Source organism: Podarcis vaucheri (assembly GCF_965113315.1).
Source record: "Podarcis vaucheri genome assembly, chromosome: 4".
In the NCBI taxonomy this organism is placed as follows: Eukaryota; Metazoa; Chordata; class Lepidosauria; order Squamata; family Lacertidae; genus Podarcis; species Podarcis vaucheri.
This window is the reverse complement of record NC_138762.1, coordinates 17,797,890-17,821,698: the sequence shown is the minus strand read 5'-3', so window position 1 is coordinate 17,821,698 and position 23,809 is coordinate 17,797,890. Positions and strand designations below refer to the sequence as shown.

At 45.5% G+C, this 23,809-nt stretch overlaps 1 protein-coding gene across 10 annotated transcripts in view; it reads right to left on the bottom strand.

Moving 5' to 3' along the window:
• FAT3 (FAT atypical cadherin 3) overlaps positions 1 to 23,809 on the bottom strand; it is a 460,237-nt gene that overhangs the window by 175,439 nt on the left and 260,989 nt on the right. The window lies entirely within an intron of this gene.

The following is a 23,809-nucleotide window of genomic DNA, read 5'->3' as shown; positions in this document are numbered from 1 at the left end:
ACTATGAGGGACGTATGTGCACTGATACACCCGTTCACATCTGCTTTCTTTCAACTAGCAGAGTATTTGGCCTGACCAGCTTTTGTACGCCCCCCACCCCCTAAACCCGGCTCTCTTTCCACCTTTATTTGAGGGAATTAACCGAGACATTTCAAAGCAGCTGATGTTTTGCAACAAGAATGAGAGGGCGACCTGACACAACTCGGCTGCGCTTTCCAAAGTCTCTATGCAAAGCAACGTCCATTTTCAACTGGCTTTGACGCAGGAGCGGGAAGCCCAGTCAACACCCTTTTGTAATAAAATAAAATAAGTGAATGAATGAAAAAGAATTCTCTCTCTTTTTAAAGGGTGCTTTGTGTGTGCCAGACCTCAAAAAGAGGGCGATATTTGCTTGTGACCACTTTTATATGTTATGCTGGGACCAAAGAGTTGAGCTGAGCCAAGAGAGAAGAACGGGGCGATGAAAGCAAACAAGCAATTCAGCAAACGGCGTTTCCATGGAGAAATTGCTGAGCCAGCACAAAAGGGCGCAGATAAAAGTAGCGGTCAACCCAGCGGTACCCTTATTGTCGCATATAGATTTGCAAACACTGACACTTGAGCAATGCTAGGCAAGTGTGGGGTGGGGGTGTTTGAGAGGCACTTGGCCATCTGTTGCTAGGGATGACATCACCCCCTCCATCGCTTGGGCTCACACTTTTATTTCCAGCATCGTGTCTGACTCATTAAACAGCACGGCCCGTTCAGCGAGACCTCCACTGTCAGCGCTCAAGAGTCGGGGTGCAATGGAGACGATCCGCAAGCATCGGCCCGAGTTGGCACACGGAGACGTCCGTATCAGTAACAAGTGTGTGCTATCTTAAATAAGGTAAAGGTAAAAGGACCCCTGACCATTAGGTCCAGTCGTGGCCGACTCTGGGGTTGCCGCGCTCATCTCACTTTATTGGCCATGGGAGCCGGCGTACAGCTTCCGGGTCATGTGGCCAGCATGACTAAGCCGCTTCTGGCTAACCAGAGCAGCGCACAGAAACGCCGTTTACCTTCCCACCGGAGCGGTACCTATTTATCTACTTGCACTTTGTGCTTTCGAACTGCTAGGTTGGCAGGAGCAGGGACCGAGCAACGGGAGCTCACTCCGTCGCAGGGATTCAAACCGCCAACCTTCTGATCGGCAAGTCCTAGGCTCTGTGGTTTAACCCACAGCGCCACCCGCGTCCCTTTTTTATCTTAAATTAGAGGGGGGATCCATCATTTGCACCATTGCACTGGTCTGGAGAAGCAACAGTCGGTGTTTTGCAGCAGGGCTGGGTGGCCTGTCCAAACGTTGGTAGATCACAACTCCCATCATCCCTGGCCATTGGTCAGGCCTGCTAGGGATGACAGAAGTTGGTAGCCTAGCAACACAAGGAGAGCCATGGGTTCCCCATCCCCGTTTTATGAAAGTGCAGGTTTCCTTTTCTTTTCAAGAAGTAGGAATTGGTGCTGCCTGATATCAAAGGAAAGTCTAGACCGCAAACTGAAGCCCATTCTAGCCTTGCTTAGTTTGGCTTCCAACAAGAACATCTGGAAACTGTATTTCTAGGAAGCCTTTCCCCAGCTTGCTATTCCCCAGCCTTTCCAGGTCCTGGGGCTATAGCTTCCATCAGCTCCATCCAGCCAAAGGTCAGGGATTGTAAGAGATGCAGGCTGTGTTAGAAACTGAAAGAGGAAAACTAGGAGCTAAATGGCACCTTAAGCCTAGGTTATGGGCACAACAACGGAATGTCTAGGCGGCGCTTTTTTATATAACAAGAACACAAAGCTGAAAATGAACGAATTTTTCACATGGTCTAGTCCATGGGTGGACAACCTAAGGCCCGGGTGCTGGATCCGGCCCAATTGCCTTCTATATCTGGCCCGCGGACGGTCTGGGAATCAGCATGTTTTTACATGAGTAGAATGTGCCCTTTTATTTAAAATGTATCTCCGGGTTATTTGTGGGGCCTGACTGACGTTTTTACATGAGTAGAATGTATTCTTTTATTTAAAATACATCTCTGGGTTATTTGTGGGGCATAGGAATTCCCCCCCCCAAATATAGTCCGCCCCCCCACAAAGTCTGAGGGACAGTGGACCGGCCCCCTGCTGAAAAAGTTTGCTGACCCCTGGTCTAGCCCTTCCCCTGCCCACCCCTCTAATATTCTTAAGAGGTCTCTTCTCCAGTCTTCAGAGTGTAGCTTGAAGTGGGGAGGCAGAAAAAAGTCCTCCTTTCCTTCTACTCTGCAGTCTTAGGCACAGAGCTCAGAAACAATGGGAGTTTTGAACACTGGATGCTGGCCAAAACATATAGGTGCTGACCTTTAAATCCCTAAACGGCCTCGGCCCAGTAGACCTGAAGGAGCATCTCCACCCCCTTCATTCAAGACTGAGGTCTAGTTCCGAGGGCCTTCTGGTGGTTCCCTCCCTGAGAGAAGTGAAGCTACAGGGAACCAGACAGAGGACCTTCTCGGTAGTGACACCCGCCCTGGGGAACGTCCTCCCATCAGATGTCAAGGAAATGAGCAACTATCCTACTTTTAAAAGACATCTGAAGGCACCCCTGTTTAGGGAAGCCTTTTAGGGTTTAATGTTTTGTTATGTTTTTATATATGCTGGAAGCCACCCAGAGTAGCTGGGGCAACCCAGTCAGATGGGTGGGGTATAATAATAATAATAATAATAATAATAATAATAATAATAATAATATCCCTGAGCTACAGCATCTTGCCTTGAGGCAGTGGGTCACCTCACAGTCAAAATGAAGCAGATTGGTGTCTTGACCCAGACTGGTGAATCCAATATAGCCACTCTCATCACATGTGGGAAACAATGAGCCAGGACTCTCCAAGAAAGAATAATCTGGGTCAAATTTGGAGCAATACAAATCCAAAATCTGATGGGACAAGCAAGTTAGGATCCATCAGATCTGCAGCTCAGGTGGCCAATTCTTGGCTCAAGCAGCAATATGCCAGCATAACTAGCTCAACTGGGCTCACCCAGCTGAGTCAAGACCAGTAGAAAAATGGGTGTTCTGGGAGAGTAGCAGGACTGGGCTGGGGCAATAATACTGGAACACAACTCAGTTCAGCTCAATTACACGACCTGGCAAAACGGGTGGCACAAATCAAACTCTTATTTTGAAGACTTTTTATGTCTCTTCCAGATTTAGGCCAGCTCAACTGAAAGTAGTCTACACTGAATAGAGTTTAGCATAGGTGATTTACACCAGCTTCTTATATTTAGGAGATTGCTCTCTCTAAATTTGGTTATGCTCCTATTTAATGAGCGGGATTTAAGTTATGTCACGGCTAACTTGTTCCATCGATTTCAATGTGACCTAATTTAGTCTGGCGTTGGGAAGAAGCCGCCATCAGTAAATCAAACTAGTAGCGAGGATGAGCTCAGCGACAAGGCGAAACGTAGACCTCATCATACCATGCACCAAAATATAAATTCTGCACGAGGGAAAATGCGCACTCTGAGCTGACTTTATTGCTTGTGTTTTTGGCATGCATTTGTATGGATCCAGAAGTCTCTCTGTGTTCCAACGCCTCCAGTAGAGCGCACTTATCGACAAAGACATTGTTTGGGAGATGAGCTTCACCTGGCTATCAGAGCTTCTGTGCTGTCAAGGGACTGCTGGGTAGGGATTGCTGCTTGAACATTTTTCTGCATGGGACCAATGAAGCCTCCTTTATTTGAAAGGAGCCACATAGCGAAGTCGAAGTGAAATTCCACGCCCATGGAATCGCGGAGGGTGCACAAATCCCTTTATCACAAAGCATAGCACAGCTTAAACTTCCTGACATTCCCAGCCCAACCCAGGGCTTCATGTGCTAGGAGAGCCGGTGGGAATGGCAGGAGCACTCTGGCACGCTAAAGGCATTAAACTTTCAGAGAGATGAAATGAAACATGACAAATTACTTAGCGAGTCCACAAAACTGTATAGACCAGAACACACTTGGGTCCTATTATTCATCCACCTTCTCTTCCAGTTTAGGGAAAGAAAAAGAATAAAGCAAGCAAGCACAGAACCTGGTTTCATTTGGCAAAAAAAGGTTTCACTGCTCATGCAGTCGGGTTTTTAAAGTGCTGCTCATTCTTTTATGAAAGGAGAGGCATCTTGGGGTATAAACCAGGTTGCAATCTCAGCTATCAGTATCTTTAAATCCCAGATCACCCACCCACCTGCTATTTATATTTTATAAAATTCCTATTGCTATTTATATTTTATAAAAATAAATGTTACAAAATATATGTAGCGGCAACTGAGAAGAGTAGTCTCAGATCCCTCTATCCATCTCCCCTGTGCAAATACAAGGCTGAGTTCTGAAACAAGGGGTGTGCTTCATTATATTGTAGCATAGCCAAATCTGACTGGCTACATAGTACTGCAAAGTCAAAATGCTGATACCGGATTGGCTGGATCATGTAGTGGGGGGGGGATAATTCTTTTTAGGGGAGAGAAATGTGTCAAAGGAAGTGCCAAGATTGGCAGTGAACAGAAAAAACAACAACAACAATGGTGTAAGACAGGCAAACTCGGCCCTCCAGATGTTTTGGGACTACTCCAACTCCGCTAACCCAGAAATATTACCTAGGGTTAAGAACTTTGCTTCAGGATGAGAACAGAAATTGTGCCGTGGCGGCGCAGCGGCAGCAGAAGGCCCCATTAGCTAAAGTGATGCTTCAGGTTAAGAACAGTTTCAGGTTAAGAACGGACCTCCGGAACGAATTAAGTACTTAACCCGAGGTACCACTGTACAGTCATACCTCAGGTTACAGCCGTTTTGTGTTGCGCACTGCGCTGAACCCGGAAGTACCGGAATGAGTTATTTCAAGGTTTTGGGGCTTGCGCATGCGCAGAAGCGCTAAATCGTGCTATGTGCAGAAGCACCGAAAAGCGACCCACGCGTGCGCAGACGTGGCGCTGCAGGTTGCGAATGTGCTTCCTGCATGGATCACGTTCGCAACCCGAGCATCCACTGTACAAATCATTCCCCTCAGTGTTAGCTTTGCAACCTATATTTGTTGTAAGAAAGCAATGTTAAAGAATTAGAATGGGAAGGATCATTTTCTACATTACATCTTCCTAGAAAGCGGATGCACATCTTACATGGGTGCAGAATCCGGGTCCCCAAGAAATTTTGGCTCTTATTCAAACGAAAGCCGAAGATACTAGTCCCTGAGACTAGGCCTTGTCTGGGAAATACCTGCCAGAATCTCAGAAGAAGAAAAGGTAGCAGAATAATATGCCTGGCGCTTATTCAAACCACGAGCAATGCTACAATTATATGAAACAGGAATAACAACAGTGAGGGAGAACTAAGATACAAGAACATACACAAATATTGGGGAAAGGTTTGTGGGTTTTTTGTAATCTCAGGGAGCCATTGTTTTGAAAGCACCCCTGCACCTACTCACCCTGCAAAAAAAAAACCTTCAGTATTTCTGACAAACATATGCTGGAGCTTTCAGAAACAGGGGCTACGCCTACGCTTCCCACAAGTTCAACGACGCCTTGGTAACTGGGAAATTCTTCCCTCCGTCACCTTGCAGGTTGAGTGTGCCTCTTATCCTGCCTGTCACCACACTCACGCCAGCTCCAAATAATAGCTCCTGGCACACGACGCTCATATATTGTAACACATTAACAGCAAGCTGTGAGGAGCTGGCAAGTCAGAAGTAAATTGCTGGCACGGATTTTTATGAGGGCTTTTTTTCGGGGGGGGGCAGGGAGGAATAATGTGATTAGTTGCGGTTCAATAACTGAACATATAGTGTGGTGGCAGGGGCAAGGAGGGAGGGAGGGGAAAGTTTGCATGGCTCCAGTTCAGAAAACTCTACGTGAGGGACAACAACTCTGCAATGAAACTCACAAGGAACTGTCAGTTACGACAAGTCTTTTTTTTAAAAAAATATATTCAATTTTCTTTTTCATTCATTACATACATCTCATATCCATAACATTCACCATACATTCCTTCCTCCCTCCCCTCCTAGGCTTCCCCCAACTTCCGCTTCTGGTTTGTTTCTCCTTTCGCAAACCTTAACGGTAAAGGTAAAGGGACCTCTGACCATTAGGTCCAGTTGTCGCCAACTCTGGGATTGTGGCGCTCATCTCGCTTTATTGGCCGAGGGAGCCGGCATACAGCTTCCGGGTCATGTGGCCAGCATGACTAAGCTGCTTCTGGCGAACCAGAGCAGTGCACAGAAATGCTGTTTACCTTTCCGCCAGAGTGGTACCTATTTATCTACTTGCACTTTGACGTGCTTTTGAACTAGGTGGGCAGGACCTGGGACCGAGCAACCGGAGCTCACCCCGCCGCGGAGATCTGAACTGCCGACCTTCTGGTCGGCAAGTCCTAGGCTCTGTGGTTTAATCCACAACGCCACCCGCATCCCTTGCTACCTCCTAAAAAATAATAATAATACTAATAGAATCATAGAATCATAGAGTTGGAAGAGACCACAAGGGCCATCGAGTCCAACCCCCTGCCAAGCAGGAAACACCATCAGAGCACTCCTGACATATGGTTGTCAAGCCTCTGCTTAAAGACCTCCAAAGTAGGAGACTCCACCACACTCCTTGGCAGCAAATTCCACTGTCAAACAGCTCTTACTGTCAGGAAGTTCTTCCTAATGTTTAGGTGGAATCTTCTTTCTTGTAGTTTGGATCCATTGCTCCGTGTCCGCTTCTCTGGAGCAGCAGAAAACAACCTTTCTCCCTCCTCTATGTGACATCCTTTTATATATTTGAACATGGCTATCATATCACCCCTTAACCTCCTCTTCTCCAGGCTAAACATGCCCAGCTCCCTTAGCCGTTCCTCATAAGGCATCGTTTCCAGGCCTTTGACCATTTTGGTTGCCCTCCTCTAGACACGTTCCAGTTTGTCAGTGTCCTTCTTGAACTGTGGTGCCCAGAACTGGACACAGTACTCCAGGTGAGGTCTGACCAGAGCAGAATACAGTGGCAAACTATTACATAACATTTTTTTAAAAATAACATTTTTGTACAGTAACATCAAACCTAAAAATAAAAATGAATACACCATATTATTTCTCTATCTTCTACACATTTTCTACTACTCATGATGTGAATGTTTATTTAAGTCAGTTACGAGGAATCTTGGTAAGCAAGAGTGAGGCAGAACATTTGCCCAAGATCATTGAGAGCTGTTGCTACTGAGGTTTGCCCCGTCTCTTTGTGATGTGGGGATGAGTGGGATTTGCAATGGGTTTTTACAGCACGGACACCTCCCCTAAGGGTGCATTGTGACATGGTGAACATTGTGTTAGTTTTCCTGATTATAATGCCAGTGCTTCTGTCCTGTTTTCCAATGTTCCTTTCACACAGCAGTGCCTATCCTGTTACAGGCAGCTCCCCGTTTACGCGGGGGTCACATTCTGAGGCACCGCACGTTTAAGTGAAATCGCGTACGTTGGGAACACCTTCGGAATAGCCTGCAAACACCTGGTACAGGCAACTTGCCATTTACGTGGGGGGGGGGGGTTACTTTCCGAAGTACCTCTAAACCTCTGCAAATCCTTGAAAAAACTTTTTTAAAAAAACAAGAATTCAATTGCTCCCTCCAAATCTCCTTGCTCAAAATCCAGCTCTCCACAGGCCTCAAAGGTCGTTGCAAGGGCTCCTGGGACTGCACTTCCAAAGGCTCGTGAGATTGCTAGACGCTGTTTTCACGCCGTTTTGCAATCTTTGAGGGCTGTTTTCGCCCCTTTTGGTGCCGCTCCCGTGTTTGCAGCGATGCACGTATGCGCGGTCTTGCGTGCCTTGAATGCGCGTAAAAGGGGAATTGCCTGTACCAGCTTCTTGTGCTAAATTTCATGCACAATAGTGGCTGTGGCATGACCAAAAAATGAACATCACTGGACAAGACCCCTACTCTGCCACCCTCTCTGCAGATGTGTGCTTCTATTCCCCCATGCTTACTCTATGAAAACAGCAGGAAAGAACTGTCTGCTGGTATACTGTCCCAAATTTTGTCACTTTACTCCAGGTTAGGAAGGCTGCAAACTGTTTTTCTTTTCTTTTCTTTCCTGGGATCAGACAGCATGGAAGCGAGCAGTAAACAAGCACCGTACTTTTCTGGGAGTGTCATTTATGAAAACTCAAATATAACACGGTTATTAGCATTTAGGGAAATATGGGGATATGGAATGAAATGTTACGTGACTGCAAGTCAGTCACGTTGTCTTCCAAAGCATGCCATTCCACTCCAGGTTTTCCTCACTTCCCCAACAGTCAGCCTGCATCTGAGAATCATAGAATCATAGAGTTGGAAGAGACCACAAGGGCCATCGAGTCCAACCCCTTGCCAAGCAGTAAACACCATCAGAGCACTCCTGACATATGGTTGTCAAGCCTCTGCTTAAAGACCTCCAAAGTAGGAGACTCCACCACACTCCTTGGCAGCAAATTCCACTGTCAAACAGCTCTTACTGTCAGGAAGTTCTTGCTAATGTTTAGGTGGAATCTTCTTTCTTGTAGTTTGGATCCATTGCTCCGTGTCCACTTCTCTGGAGCAGCAGAAAACAACCTTTCTCCCTCCTCTATGTGACATCCTTTTATATATTTGAACATGGCTATCATATCACCCCTTAACCTCCTCTTCTCCAGGCTAAACATGCCCAGCTCCCTTAGCCGTTCCTCATAAGGCATCGTTTCCAGGCCTTTGACGATTTTGGTTGCCCTCCTCTGGACACGTTCCAGTTTGTCAGTGTCCTTCTTGAATTGTGGTGCCCAGAACTGGACACAGTACTCCAGGTGAGGTCTGACCAGAGCAGAATACAGTGGCACTATTACTTCCCTTGATCTAGATCAGTGTTCCCCAACCTTGGGCCTCCAGCTGTTTTTGGACTACAATTCCCATCATCCTTGACCACTGGTCTTGCTAGCGAGGGATGATGGGAGTTGTAGTCCAAAAACAGCTGGAGGCCCAAGGTTGGGGAACACTGATCTAGATACTATACTCCTATTGATGCAGCCCAGAATTGCATTGGCTTTTTTAGCTGCCGCGTCACACTGTTGGCTCATGTCAAGTTTGTGGTCAACCAAGACTCCTAGATCCTTTTCACATGTACTGCTCTCAAGCCAGGTGTCACCCATCTTGTATTTGTGCCTCTCATTTTTTTTGCCCAAGTGCAATACTTTACATTTCTCCCTGTTAAAATTCATCTTGTTTGTTTTTGCCCAGTTCTCTAATTTGTCAAGGTCGTTTTGAAGTGTGATCCTGTCCTCTGGGGTGTTAGCCACCCCTCCCAGTTTGGTGTCATCTGCAAATTTGATCAGGATGCCCTTGAGTCCATCATCCAAGTCGTTGATAAAGATGTTGAATAAGACCGGGCCCAAGACAGAACCCTGTGGCACCCCACTAGTCACTCTTCTCCCGGATGAAGAGGAACCATTGATGAGCACCCTTTGGAGAATGCTCAGTCATCAGGGGGCAGTTTTCCATTCTCCATACAATAGTTTCTTCTATTGTGCTTCTGCAAACCTTCAGTTCCACTCCCTCCAAGCCTGCTGATGCTTTCCTCTTGTGCATAGATGGTACCCATCAGTTCTGTCTACACAAGGATCTAAGAACGAGCTCCCTATTGGTATGTAGGATCATTACATTTTAAGACTAATGAACTACTGAAAGCCATCAAAGCACAAGCCCTGTAGCAAGTTCTTCAGTACCCAACACACCTAATTTGTACATACTCCTAATTACCATGCAATGCTCCTAATTAGCCAGTGTTACTAATTAGCATGCAACCACCACCATCACTGCGGTAGGTGATGCAGTCTGATCATTGCTCTGGCCACTGCGTCATTATCTACAATGAGGGGCATGGGCTCTCCTGGGCTTCAGAGGCATCTCCCCCTTATACCTGGAGATGCCAGGGACTTAACCTGGGACCTTCTGCAAACAGAGCATGTGCTTCTCCACTGAGATATTGCATTCCTGTGCCATGTTGGGGAATGGGAATGTGTGCTGTTTGCCAGGTAGCTTTCACTGATGCTCTGAAGAGTCACCTAACAAGTAGCTTTGAACTAGCAGTAAGAACTTCTATGAATGGAAAGTGGAGTGCCCAATTTTTGCCAGTCGGCCAACCCACTTTGGAACCAATGAAAGCTGCTCCTGGGGGTTGGGGGACTCTCTGGAGCAGTGTGAGGGCATGGCACAGAGGGCTGCAGGGATGCAAGAATCAGATGCCCTGCCTTGCATGAATGGAAACACAAAGCAGTGTTGCAAAGCCGTCAGATGTTTCAAAGAATACCGCAGCAGATGATCAGTACCGGTTTGTGAGATGTCCAGTAACCATGTACAGTGGTACCTCGCGTTAGATACGCTTCAGGTTACATACACTTCAGGTTACAGACTCCGCTAACCCAGAAATAGTGCTTTAGGTTAAGAACTTTGCTTCAGGGTGAGAACAAGAATTGTGCCACGGCGGCAGCAGGAGGCCCCATTAGCTAAAGTGGTGCTTCAGGTTAAGAACAGTTTCAGGTTAAGAACAGACCTCCGGAATGAATTAAGTACTTATCCCGAGGTACCACTGTAATCAGACCGACATGAGCATTATCTTTTCCAATGTTTGCCGAGCTCTAGAAAGAGGTAAGCATGGTCAGCCACCATTTACATATTCAAATTAAGGTCTTTATTAAAGAACATTACCACGTTAGGATTTCTTGACCTACCTGAAAGAGGGTATCTACTAGTCATCAACCATGTTTGCCTTTTGACACATTTACTCAAGTCCGCAATTTACTTCAAATTATTTATCTATGGGCCTGTGAGATTCTTTAATCCTTATTATGCTATCTTCACCTTGATCAATGTTTAGACTGCTGCTAATTATCACAGATATAGTCTACCAAGCAGGATATAGTGACTTATCAAGATGGATGGCCACAGAATTAAGGGACAGGGTAAATCTGAGTGCCTCTTAGCCCTGAAATTTGTTTTCAATACCAGAACCGAGCTCAGCTCACAGGCCTTTCACACAAAACTAGTTTTTGATTTCTCCTCAAGCTTTCTTTCATAGGCCAAAGAAAAGTGGTGTGCAAGCAATAAAGGGCAAGAAAGGAGCAATTGGAGGAAAGGGGCACAGGAAGGGCCAAACATTTCTCTCAATCCTAAACACATTTATTTAGAAGTAAGTCTCATCGATTCCAGTTAACATATTTCCAAGGCATGTGTTTAGGACCACAGCTCTGGCCTAATTATCTAAACATTCATGATGCTCCACAGGCTGCCTGGATAAGATTGCTCTATAGATTGAGATAGAGAAGAAATTTGGTTTCGTCTGCATTTAAGAGAGAAATGAGCTAATTCATACTTTTTGACCGAATACAGCTACCTTTCAAGATTCATACTTCTCAGAATCTTGGGATGCCATTTTCTAGCCAATTGTTGTGAATAAAAATGTGCAAATTACAGGAAATGATACATACAAATGCATACCTTAGTGAGCATGTAATATAAATGCATCGTGTTAGGGGAAACGGCTTCTAAAAATGTGTATTAGTAAGAAGCACATAGAAAAAATGGTATATTATGAGAAAATGCTGATAAATTTTCATGAGGGCTTTTTTTATCTGTTCAAAAATTGCTGAGCTGAAGTTAAAACGGGGGGGGGGGGGAGAGAAAGCCACATAAATTGATATAGACAGGTGCGCCCAAAACTACTTTTAGGGAAAAAAGCAAGCTCATCTACATAGTGAATCCAGAATGCAAGCTCACATCCATATCCCAATCTTACTCCCCACCCCCCAACCTAAAACACTCACACATGGGATGTTTGGAAACCATATTTTGGCAGCCTCTTAAAACCATGAAGGTCTTGTTGACCTACAGCAACATCCTAAGAGTCGAATGATGTCCATCCTAGAGGGAAATCAACACGCGCACCTTTAAGTTTTGATAAAACACAGCAACTCTTTTGCAGCACGAGAGCGAACAGTGATTTTTTTTATTAAAAAGCTACAAAGAAAACCCGATCAGAGCTTTTCAACATGGCAGGTTATTCCCTTATTGAGGCCCAACGTACTGCAGCATCAAATGTCAACATCAAAACAATATAGGGGGAAAAAATAATTACAGACAGTGTTAGTGTTGTAAGCTGATAAGGACCAGATGGTCTTTTGTATTTATGGTTTGCTTTGTGCATACAAATGTGTTGGGGATCTAATTAGCCTTCTCCAAAACTCAAACTGGGTAATTACTATCATTATCCCCTTTTCAAATAAATCTGAAGTCTAAACTGCAATTAAGTTTTTTTCCCCATTTTGTTTTTTTTTTACAGTTTTGTAGTCACACATTTTAAGGATTGTTCATTGGAATCCTTTTGCCAACGCCCCTCAAACACCCCCCCCCCTTCTTATGGTGAGTGGCATAAAATGCCCTAGCTTGATTTGGGTTTTTTTATAAGAAGCAGAGTGGGTGGGAATGAAGGAAAACAGTAAGTCAGCAATATATATATTGTTGGTGATTCAGTGTTTTCCAGACAAACATTGACTCTCTTGTTCTCACAATAGCACCACTTCCATTCACACTGAGTTCACATCTAAATCATACATCCAAAGCACATTTAATGCACATTGAAAGCACCTGCCTTCTTCCAGAGAATCCTGGGAACTTAAGTTTGTTGAGGGTGTCTGTAATTGCAGCTCCTGTGAGTGGCAAGCTACAACTCCCAGAGTTATTTGGAAGACGTTGTGTGCTTTTAACAATATGGTATGGATGTGACCTTATTTGATGGTATGCATGTGAGCCAGTGTGGTGTAGTGGTTAAGAGCGGTAGTCTTGTAATCTGGGGAACCGGGTTCACGTCTCCGCTCCTCCACATGCAGCTGCTGGGTGACCTTGGGCCAGTCACACTTCTTCGAAGTCTCTCAGCCCCACTCACCTCACAGAGTGTTTGTTGTGGGGAGGAAGGGAAAGGAGAATGTTAGCAGCTTTGAGACTCCTTAAAGGGAAAGGCGGGATATCAAATCCAAACTCTTCTTCTTATTCTTATGTATAGTTCGGGAAAGGAAGAAAGGAAGAAAGAACATAAAGAAAATCTCCATGAAATTATTTCCATCTTTTTTGGAAGATAAGAGGTGTTTTGAGACTTCCCAGCCTTGTCCTGAGGAAGAGCCCTGATGTTGTGATTCTCCACAGTAGCATCTCCTGGAAGCTGCACAACTCTGCAACTTCCTGTGCAGTAGCTCTATGTCTTTGAAACAGAGAAATTTCACCACTGGCTAAACCTCAGTTGAGAACGTAGGGGCTGCTTTCTTCCTTGGTAATGGTGTGCAAAGAGGAATGTATATGAAAATGTAGTTGCAGAAGCTCAAGATTACAACTGCTTCTTCAAAAAGCATTCCCATTGTTCAGTTTACTTTGGAGTAAATGATCCCGGGGGGAACATTCATTATCTAATGCAAACTTATTTATCAGGGTGGTAAGGGTGGAGGGGTAAGATATCAAACACCATCTGGCAGAGCTTCTGGTGCCCTAGATTCCTCCACTGATTAATAAAATTATAAATTAATATCTCTAGAATAATCCACTACTAGTTGCAGAGAATTGTGCTGCCTTTCCAAAAATGTGAACATTGTAGTAATGCATAAAGACTTTGGGACTTTTGCTGCAGCCAACATTCGGTTATGAAAAACATGTACATTTTTTGCAGATATGTTTTTTGTATTTCTGCTGCTAGGCCTTAGAGCAAATTATTAGAGTATTGTTAAGCCCACCACCACCACCCATTTACCATCTCGCACACAGCCCCCTTTCCTTTGTTTCCCTTAATGGTCCATCACCCAGGCGATCACCTTGACACAGGAAGCCAGCTTGCCTTATGTTTTAACACTTGATAGATCCAGACGTTAGAAGGATCTTCCATACAGCCTACTTCCAACACCCCCCCCCAAAGAAATAAAAACTCATAACAAAATGATATGCTTGTGTGGCCCATTAACTTCTACACAACTATTTAACTATTGTTATGGGCTTGTTACAGATTTATCTTGAAATATTGTGATAACTTTTCTAATGTAGCGGTGTACCACTTTGAACAAGTTGTACCATGGATAAACAGCATACAAATTGTTGATGATGTTCCTCCTGTAACATTGGATAACACCTGCAAAATTTGCACATCTCCAATTCGTGTAGGGGGGGACGTGAGTGGTGCTGTGGGTTAAACCACAGAGCCTAGGACTTGCCGATCAGAAGGTCGGCGGTTCGAATCCCCGCGACGGGGTGAGCTCCCGTTGCTCGGTCCCTGCTCCTGCCAACCTAGCAGTTCAAAAGCACGTCAAAGTGCAAGTAGATAAATAGGTGGAAAGGTAAACGGCGTTTCCGTGCGCTGCTCTGGTTCGCCAGAAGTGGCTTAGTCATGCTGGCCACATGACCCGGAAGCTGTACGCCGGCTCCCTCGGTCAGTAAAGCGAGATGAGCGCAGCAACCCCAGAGTTGGCCACGACCGGACCTAATGGTCAGGGGTCCCTTTACCTTTACCTTTAATTTGTGTAGGAGAGAGGGCAGAAGTTATGCACAAACTGCTTAACACACAAGGTAAATGGGCAGGCTTATTTGCTTGTGTGTGTGTGTGTGTAGTTCAGAAATGATCCAGCAAACCTAGTAAAGCTGGGAGATACAAACATGTGAGTGAGCCTTAGGGAAGAGTGTCAGGTTGTACGAAAGTGATTCATCAATAGGTCCATCTGGCTGCAAGTACGAGAGAGGTGCAGAGTTTTGTATTTCTATATAACTGAAAAAACTGGCACGTAGCCACATTGTAAATTCTCATATGCTCGAAGTAGTAATTGCTTATGAGATAAGAAGCGGCTGGTAATTCTTTTTTACGAGATAAGAAGCAGCACTCATTCTAATTGACTTTCGAATCTGCCCCAATAGGCAACACGTAGCCCGGTGATGGGAGGGAGGCCTAGGAAGCATGGCACGGCAAATAATTACTCGAGGCACGTCGGTCCTCTTGGCTCCTTGCCCTCCGTATGGCAGATCACATGGCAAAAGTATCATGCCACATGAAAGCATGACAGTGCAATAGCACGCACCGGTGAACTCACTTAATGGAAAATTTAATCAAAATCTGTCCGAAAGCTAGATGAGTGGAGATGACAATGTTATAAGTTAATCACTTTTTGCTGCTCAGAAAAAAAAAATAATAATTACAAGTTTCTGAGAAATGGAACTCTCCTCACATCCCACTCCCTGTACCACAAATCAAAAAAACACTGTCTTGAATCTTGATTGTGCAAAGCTGAAGCGTAATCCAGACAAGACTGAGGCACTTTTAGTGGGAGGTTCCCCAGGCAGGACGGATGGGAGGTTGCCTGGTCTTGGTGGGGTTACACTCCCTCTGAAGGAATGGGTAGGTCGCTTCTGGATCATTTGCTGTCGCTTGAGGCTCAGGTGGCCTTGGTGGGCTGGAGTGTCTTAAATCTGTTTCGGCTGCTGGCCCAGCTTGCGCCCCTATCTGGACAAGGATAGTGTAATTCCTGTTGTTTATGCACGGGTGACCTCTAGGTTAGAAGATGGTTTGGAAACTTCAGCCGACGCAGAATTTGGTGGCCAGGTTGCTCGCCGGGGCAAAATGGTTTTGAGCATATTACACCAATCCTGGTGCGACTGAAATGGCTGCCCATTACTTTCTGAGCCCAATTCAAATTGCTGGTTTTGACCTGTAAAGCCCTCAGGACTGCAATACCTCAAGGACCGCCTCTCCCCAGACTCTGTGTTGATCATATGAGGCTTACCTTTGGATGCCTCCTCCACGAGCATGGACCCTTTCTGTGGTGTCTCCCTGTTTGTGGAATGCGCTCCCCAGAGAGGCTCGCCTGGCACAGGCAACTCCCCATTTACATGGGGGTTGCTTTCCAAGTCACCTCTTAAAAAAATATTCACCCAACTCCACCACAGTTGCTCCTTCCAAACCTTCTTGCTCAAACTCCAACTCTCCACAGGCCTCAAAGGTTAGTGCATGGGTGTCACGGTCCGGTTCACGGGCAATTGAAGTCCCGGCTGGGGATGTCAGGACTGGGGGCAAGATGGCAGGGTGGAAAGGAATGGGAGTCCAGAAGTCAGGAGTCAGGAAGCCAAGAGTCCGAGAGCCGGGAGTCAAGATGCCAAGGGTCCGAGGGTCAGGAAGCAAGGAGTCACAAAGTCAAGGGTCCGAGGGTCAGGAAGCAAAGAGTCACGAAGTCAGGGGTCCGAGGATCAAGAGGCAAGGAGCCAATTGCAGCAGGGTAGGGAACATGTTGCTGTGGCAAAGAGCCAAAGGGAAATGCTGACCTTATATCCCTTCCTGGTTCTTGCCGCCCGGTGCTGTGAGTTACCAATCGGCCTCACCTGTGAGGCCGCGCATTGCCTCTTCAGAACAAACTTCGGAAGGCCCCAGTCCTGCAAAGTCCTATTGGTCACAGGGCCTGGCTCCTGCACACACTCCTGACAATGGGGATGGCCTACTTGACCCTTGAGTTGGTTCCAACTCTACAATTCTATGACCCTTTTGCGGCACTGAGACGCATAAAGGAGATCTGTGGTATCTGGAGACTTGATGGGATGTCAAGGGGGTTAAGGTAATGTGGTGTTCCACAGATGTTGCCAGACTCCAGCTCCCATTATCCCTGGTCACTGGTTATGCTGAATGAGTCTGGTGGGAGATTCAGCTCAGTGATATGTGGAGGATAATGTGTTAATTACTCCTGGATTATAAAGCAGGCAATTTATGTACACACTTCCACCAATTTTCCGATTGAAACCGGTAGGGCCATCGGCGTTAGAAAGCCAGCGCAGATGAATAATGGTGTTCTGGGTTGGCCTCCCCTTATGGAACAGCCTCGTGTTGGATGATATATCGGTGCCGTGAAACATTTTGTGTGGTATTTCACCGAGTCGCCTTGAAAGCTGGCGTCTCCGACCTTCACAAAACACAGTTTGCGGCTTACAGATCAGCCACAGAAAGTTCCTGAGTACATCCAATTTCCTCTCCTGCCCCGGGGAGATAAATACACGTTTGGTATTTATGTATGGAGATTGTGCAGCAAATCCTCAATTAAGAAAACGCAGCATGTCAAAATTCAGCATCACCTCGCTCCTCTTTTAAGCTTGAAGGAGCTACTTTGTTTGGCTTTTTGTTTTTGCCTTTTTTCGATGGGATGCATTATTGGAACGAGCAGGTGAGAAAGGCCTTCTCTTTGTCTTGATTCTGGCACGGCATGCCATGCAGCCATCAAAACTGTTGCTCTGGTTTTACAACAATAAAGCCTATTCCAAATGACACAGCAGCAAAGCCAGGCTTGTGACTGAATGTTCGCTTGACAGAGAGTTGCAGCTAATTCACTCCTTGGTGAGTGAATCTGGATGATAGATGTTTTCAGCCTCTCTGCTTCCAGCTTTAAGGTTCACAGACTGTGGGGGGAGGGTATTTATTATGTTCCCTGGTGGCTCAAGTGGCCTCTGTGGCATAAAACACAATTAATATAGCAGTTGGTGCCCATTTGAGACTGCTGGGGTTGAAGGCAGGGAGGTCAACACTTGCTGGAGCTAGAATGACAAGCAGAAAGATGTCCTGTTCCTCTTTCCTTCTCAGTTCCACAACAGGCAACACTATGACAAAGGAGTAGGAATGTGACAGACATTACCACCTCATGGAATGGTTGTTAGAAGGCAGGCAGGGGCTGGCTGAGACAGAAGTTTGGGCAGTGGTGGGACCTATATTATGGGTGACCTGAAGCTTGAACTGTTTTGGGGGCCTCTTCTCAACCAGCAACAAGGTCTGGGCAATTATTCAGCGGGGTTGTTCCATGATAGATCACATAATAATAATAATAATAATAATAATAATAATAATAATAATACAGTGGTACCTCGGATTACATATGCTTCAGGTTACATATGCTTCAGGTTGCAGACTCCGCTAACCCAGAAATAGTACCTCGGGTTAAGAACTTTGCTTCAGGATGAGAACAGAAATCGTGCGGCGGCACAGCGGCAGTGGGAGGCCCCATTAGCTAAAGTGGTGCTTCAGGTTAAGAATAGTTTCAGGTTAAGAACGGACCTCCGGAACGAATTAAGTACGTAACCAGAGGTACCACTGTAATAATAATAATAATAATAATAATAATAATAATAATAATAATAATAATAATAAAATAATTGCTACATCTCAGATTTTGATTAAAGTTGCTGCACTGGATTATCTCACATGTCAAAGCCCCCGGTGTGATTGAAAATTCCCTATGCCTGATAGTTTTTGAGTTTTTGAGTTACCATGTCAGCCTACCTTTGTAACATCTGTGCTATTGATTCTCAACCTTTGAGATTGTTGAGCTATGTACAACAGCAACAAAAATGAATCAAATTGAGTTGTGTGACTCAAATTGGGTCTTCTAGACCCAGCATGGTTAAATCATGTGGACTAAAATCACTTTTTGGGGTCCTCCGGGATGAGGGGCCCTGAATTTTAAGCTTCACTAGTTTCACATAGAGCCACGCCTCGGTTTGGTAGGGCAGAGAGCCTCATCCGTCCCTTGTGGAGCAGACCACACTGCCTACTGCCAGATAATGCTAGTGTGCCCCACATATCTTGCCTATGTGAGGACTACCTTTGAAGAAACTGAAGCTAACTCAAAACTAGATGCTGTCAAGCCTGAAGACTGGAATGTAGGGAAGGTGAAACATATTGCACCATGGTTGGAAGAACTAGAATGTCTCCCAGTTCACTTCTGAGCATAGCTTGTTGGTCTTAACCTCTGAACCTGTGGGGAACATGCGTCACTCCACATGTTTCTGCACTACAACTTCTATAATCGCTGACCACTGACCCTGCTGGGTGGAGCTGATGGGAATTGGGGATATACAGCTGTTTCCCACCCCTGCTTTGAAGCCCCAAATGTCACGAGGGCTGGTTACTTCAAAGGACTGACCCACTTGGTACATGACCTGAGTACACAGACCAGTTTGTCAAGGGCTCAGGTGGGAGGGCCTTCTGCAGCCTTGCTACTTTTAAACTGAAGAGTGCAAGGATTCAACCTGGCTTGCAAAGCACGCACTCAGTTATTGAGCTTGGTATACGAACATGAAAATCACACATACTGTTCTGCTCCAAAATAGCCCCACACATTCCAGTCAGTGTGAGCCTACTGTGAACATTTTGGCCCTTGCTTAGTAAGATGCAGAAAACACAGCAGGTGGACATGTCCAGATTTTGGAACAAGACAGCACAACGTACTTCTCCAGCCTGATTTGTTATCAGTTATCTCCCACCCATAATTTTCAGCCTTTCCACTTAGTGCCTGGCTGGGAATTGTGTAACTCGGAAATGTGCGCCACAGACAGTTAATGCTGCCAACTGCCTTTATCTTGGAATCAGATGGTGAAGCATACCGTACCGGGCTGTACCTTGATGTCACATCAATAGTGGCAGCCAAGCTCCATTCTGCAAGCAAACGTGTCTGGCTAAGGAAGCAGATGGAACACACTTTCCTCTTAAGCCACAACACACAGTGGCTTGCAATGTTTGCTTCTTCTTCTTTTTTTCAGAGGCAGAAGAAGAAAACAGTAAGCTCTTAATTATCAGCCATTCCATTCCTCTGAAGCACAATGCGCAGCCCTTGCCAGGAAAGTCACATAATAATTATTCCTAAATTCTGTCCTTCACTGTCATTTGGTTCTTCATTCTGTGTTACTACCTGACGTGAGGAGGACAGACGCTGAGTTATTTCTTTCATTCTGCTGCTATTTGGCACTCTTTATTATATCGGTTGTAGATTTTAAAAGCAATGAATAACACACAACTGAGAACTTTCTTGAGGCTGGAGCAGAAATGGAAAAACCTAACGGCCATCTCTACCTACCTACCTACCTACCTACCTATCCATCCTTATTCCTGATTTTGCATTTGCATCCACGGACAAGAAAGAGGCTACTGGCGAGGAAGGCCAGACAATATATAAGTAGAGAAGGAAAAAGAGGGTCATCAAAGAGACTGGCCAGTATTATGATCAGAGAATAAATTTATGGGTATGCAGTCATCACCAAGTATCCAATTCACACATGTATACATGTAAGTTTGAGTTCTCATCACCTTATGTTGTGAACCGCCCTGAGATGGAGGGTGGTATACAATGTTTAACAACAACAACAACAACAATAATTGAGACACCTAAGCTGTTTACATTATGAAAGAAACAAGAAAGAAAGGCACTTGGTTTTCCAAGATAAAATATTTCCAAATATTTCTAAAGTAGTGAACCGGGACATATGCAGCCAAAAAATGGCATTATCCATGTACAAGCAGCAAAGTGTGGTTGGTGGGCAAGGAATCATGATTGAGTAGGGGAGAAGAAACCAGGCAGAAGGGGCTGGAATGGAATATCCTAGAGCAGGGCAGATCTGGCTGTCTGGAACACTGAACAGGACCACCTGCATGGAACATTTGGTTAAGATAAAATACCTTTGTCCACTATCGCACTGGCCCACTCTGCTGCTTTGCCCCCTCCCTGTCTCTCTTTCCAAGTGGCTTGCCATTAGACCAGACCCCATGGGAGAACTGGCTGACTTTCATTTAAAATACTCCCAGTTTCTGAACTGTAATGATATACTGCACTAGAACCTCATTTTACGCACTGATAATATATGGCACATAATGAAATATTTAATGTTGCAGGTGATTTGCAGACCACCTTTTTTAAAAAAAAGAAGTGATACCTTTGAGGAAACTATGAAAACCACACTAAGATATTCTGCTGAACGATCACATTTTCAAGCTTCCTCACCACCACTCTGTTTTTTCCCCTTACTAAGGAAGTTAGCATGAAAAATTGATTATTGCTGCTTAGGAAATAATCTGTCCCTTCTGCCTAATCTCTACCTGTAGTCATAAGACTGCCCTTGAGAATTCAAATTCATCCCAGCAGCAGCTTATTGTGATATTAGAAGGAGAGGGTGTCAAGTTTGGGTGTGGAATAAACAAAGCAGTGGGGGAAAGATGAACTCAAAGCAAAAAAAAGATGATAATTTCTTCAAAGCACACAGCCCCAAAGGGGAACCTTTAAATTAAAGAAAAGCTTATAAGCAAAGCAGGCACTATACTATAACTGGCTTTCAAGTGGATTCCTATCTCTAGCCTAGCTTCCTCTTGCAGGGGTGGGTGGAATTCTTTAAAGTATGAAGTAAATATTATGTGTCTCTTTTTTAACATTGCATGATTCATATATTTTGCTTTGCCATGTTCACTCTCTCTCACACACAGTTGCTGCACTTTACAGTGCGGGTATTTGGTTTCATTAAAATAAGCCAGAACACATCATAGTGGATGTCAAACTCTGCAAGTCACACTCTGCAAAGGACAGTAGCATGGATAGGAGACGAATTTTAAAGGATGCATGCTTCTGCAACGATTTGCACTCAAAGCTGCCCAAACCATATAAAAAAGGTCTAAAATTCCAAAGCATTCTGGACAGTGGGGCTGCAAAAGACCTTTGCCTAAGGCCCTGAAGAAATGCTACGTACCAAAAACAGAATGATAGAATTGTTGAGTTGGAAGGGACCACGAGTCATCTAGTCCAACCCTCTGCAATGCAAGAATCTTTTGCCCAGAGTGGGGCTCGAAAGCCACGACCCTGAGAATAAGAATCTCATGCTCTCCCAACTGAGCTATCCCAAGCTCAGCCCATACCAAGAGCCACAGGCACCCTCCCGCTAAATACCAAATGTTGGGGAGTACCAAGGGAAGAGCACTTCTGCCCTCATTCCCTGCTTGTGAGCTTCCTAAAAGCATCTGATGGAAAGCAGAAAGCTGGTCTAGATGATCCACTGATCTGATCCACTGGGATTCGTCTTATGTTCTTGCGGCCGATTCAATATAAGGGAGTTTCACATGTTCAAACTTGTTGTTGTTGTTTAGTCGTTTAGTCGTGTACGACTCTTCGTGACCCCATGGACCAGAGCACGCCAGGCACTCCTGTCTTCCACTTCCTTCCACAGTTTGGTCAGACTCATGCTGGTAGCTTCGAGAACACTGTCCAACCACCTCATCCTCCATCATCCCCTTCTCTTTGTGCCCTCCATCTTTCCCAACATCAGGGTCTTTTCCAGGGAGTCTTCTCTTCTCATGAGGTGGCCAAAGTATTGGAGCCTCAGCTTCAGGATCTGTCCTTCCAGTGAGCACTCAGGGCTGATTTCCTTATTTCTTTGAGAATGTTCAAACTATGGCTGCCCAAATCATGGAACATGCACCGTGTCAAAAGCAGCGATGCACTTCTGTGTTTCGTTCTGCTCTAAGTTTTGCTGGTTTGTACCATTTCCAACCCTGGCGCTCTCGGAAGCAAGCCATTTGCACAGGAAGCATAGCTTCTGCCTTGCCCGGGGCCTGACGGAGATGGCCCTGAACGGAGGAGTTTCTCAGGCAGGGCCAACAGATACGCAAGCCCGATAAATCAAGATGTTGATTTATGCTTTGCTCTCTGGCTTCAACGTGTAGAACTCGTTTGACAAGTCAAAGGATAGCACAGCCACCTGCGGCAACACCGAGGCCTCGACGCCAACTGTGCTTTAGCCGCGTGAGTTGGTGTTTCGCTAAAAACCCTGGTTCTTTCCTCTCTCTCTCTCTCTCTCTCTCTCTCTCTCTCTCTCCCCTGCAGGAAGAAAATGACTGCCCAGCACCTGGCCTGACGAAAATTAGATAAATTATGTATGTCGCGATGACATGCGCCGATAAAAGGAGTGGTGCGCAGAACTAGGAGTTACCATCATGCACGGTTCACCAGGAGTGAAAGAATGACACTTAATAGCAAGCAGAGCCCGTGGAGCAGAATAAATCTAGCATGGCAGGGCTAATAATAGCACATTGCAAATTTACTATACACTTCTGTTAACTGTTTGTTAGGGGAACAGAGCCCAGGGCTCGGAGCAATTCTTCCTGTTCGTCAGGAATAGTGATGTGGGTTTTATTGTGGGGCGAGGGGACCCTACGCAAATCAGGTGAGGGTGATTTGCATAAAGTAACTTGCACCGGGGATCTGTATGTTTACAGCAGGATTTTTTTTTTTCTTCTGATGTCCTAGAGCAGGGCTGAGCAACCTCTCTCAGCCGTAGGGCCGCATCCCCTCACTTTCTGGTGACGGCACTCCCAGAGGGGGCGGGGCAATAGGGAGGAGGACCTTCAACTTCCTGGAGTCTGAGGTTCTCTATCGCTGTGCTAGAGAGTGATCTAATTTAGCACGCATATTTTATTTGCATACAGTAAACAGAGCTAAAAACAGCGAAACTGCGCAGCTTGCCTAATCATGTATTTGCAATTGCCATTTGTTCATTGCTACAAATGAGCTGATGAAAGGGAGGGGGGAGGAATTCAATGGGGGAAAATCCACCCCAAACCACCAATTTTTGTTGTTTAGTCGTGTCCGACTCTTCGTGACCCCACAGACCAGAGCACGCCAGGCACTCCTGTCTTCCACTGCCTCCCGCAGTTTGGTAAGACTCATGCTGGTAACTTTGAGAACACTGTCCAACCATCTCATCCTCTGTCATCCCCTTCTCCTTGTGCCCTCCATCTTTCCCAACATCAGGGTCTTTTCCAGGGAGTCTTCTCATGAGGTGGCCAAAGTATTGGAGCCTCAGCTTCACGATCTGTCCTTCCAGTGAGCACTCAGGGCTGATTTCCTTAAGAATGGATAGGTTTGAAAACCCAAAACAAACCATCTCAGCTTAGCATCTTCTAAAAATAACATACTTTTTAAAAACTTGGTGGCTTTTGTCAGTT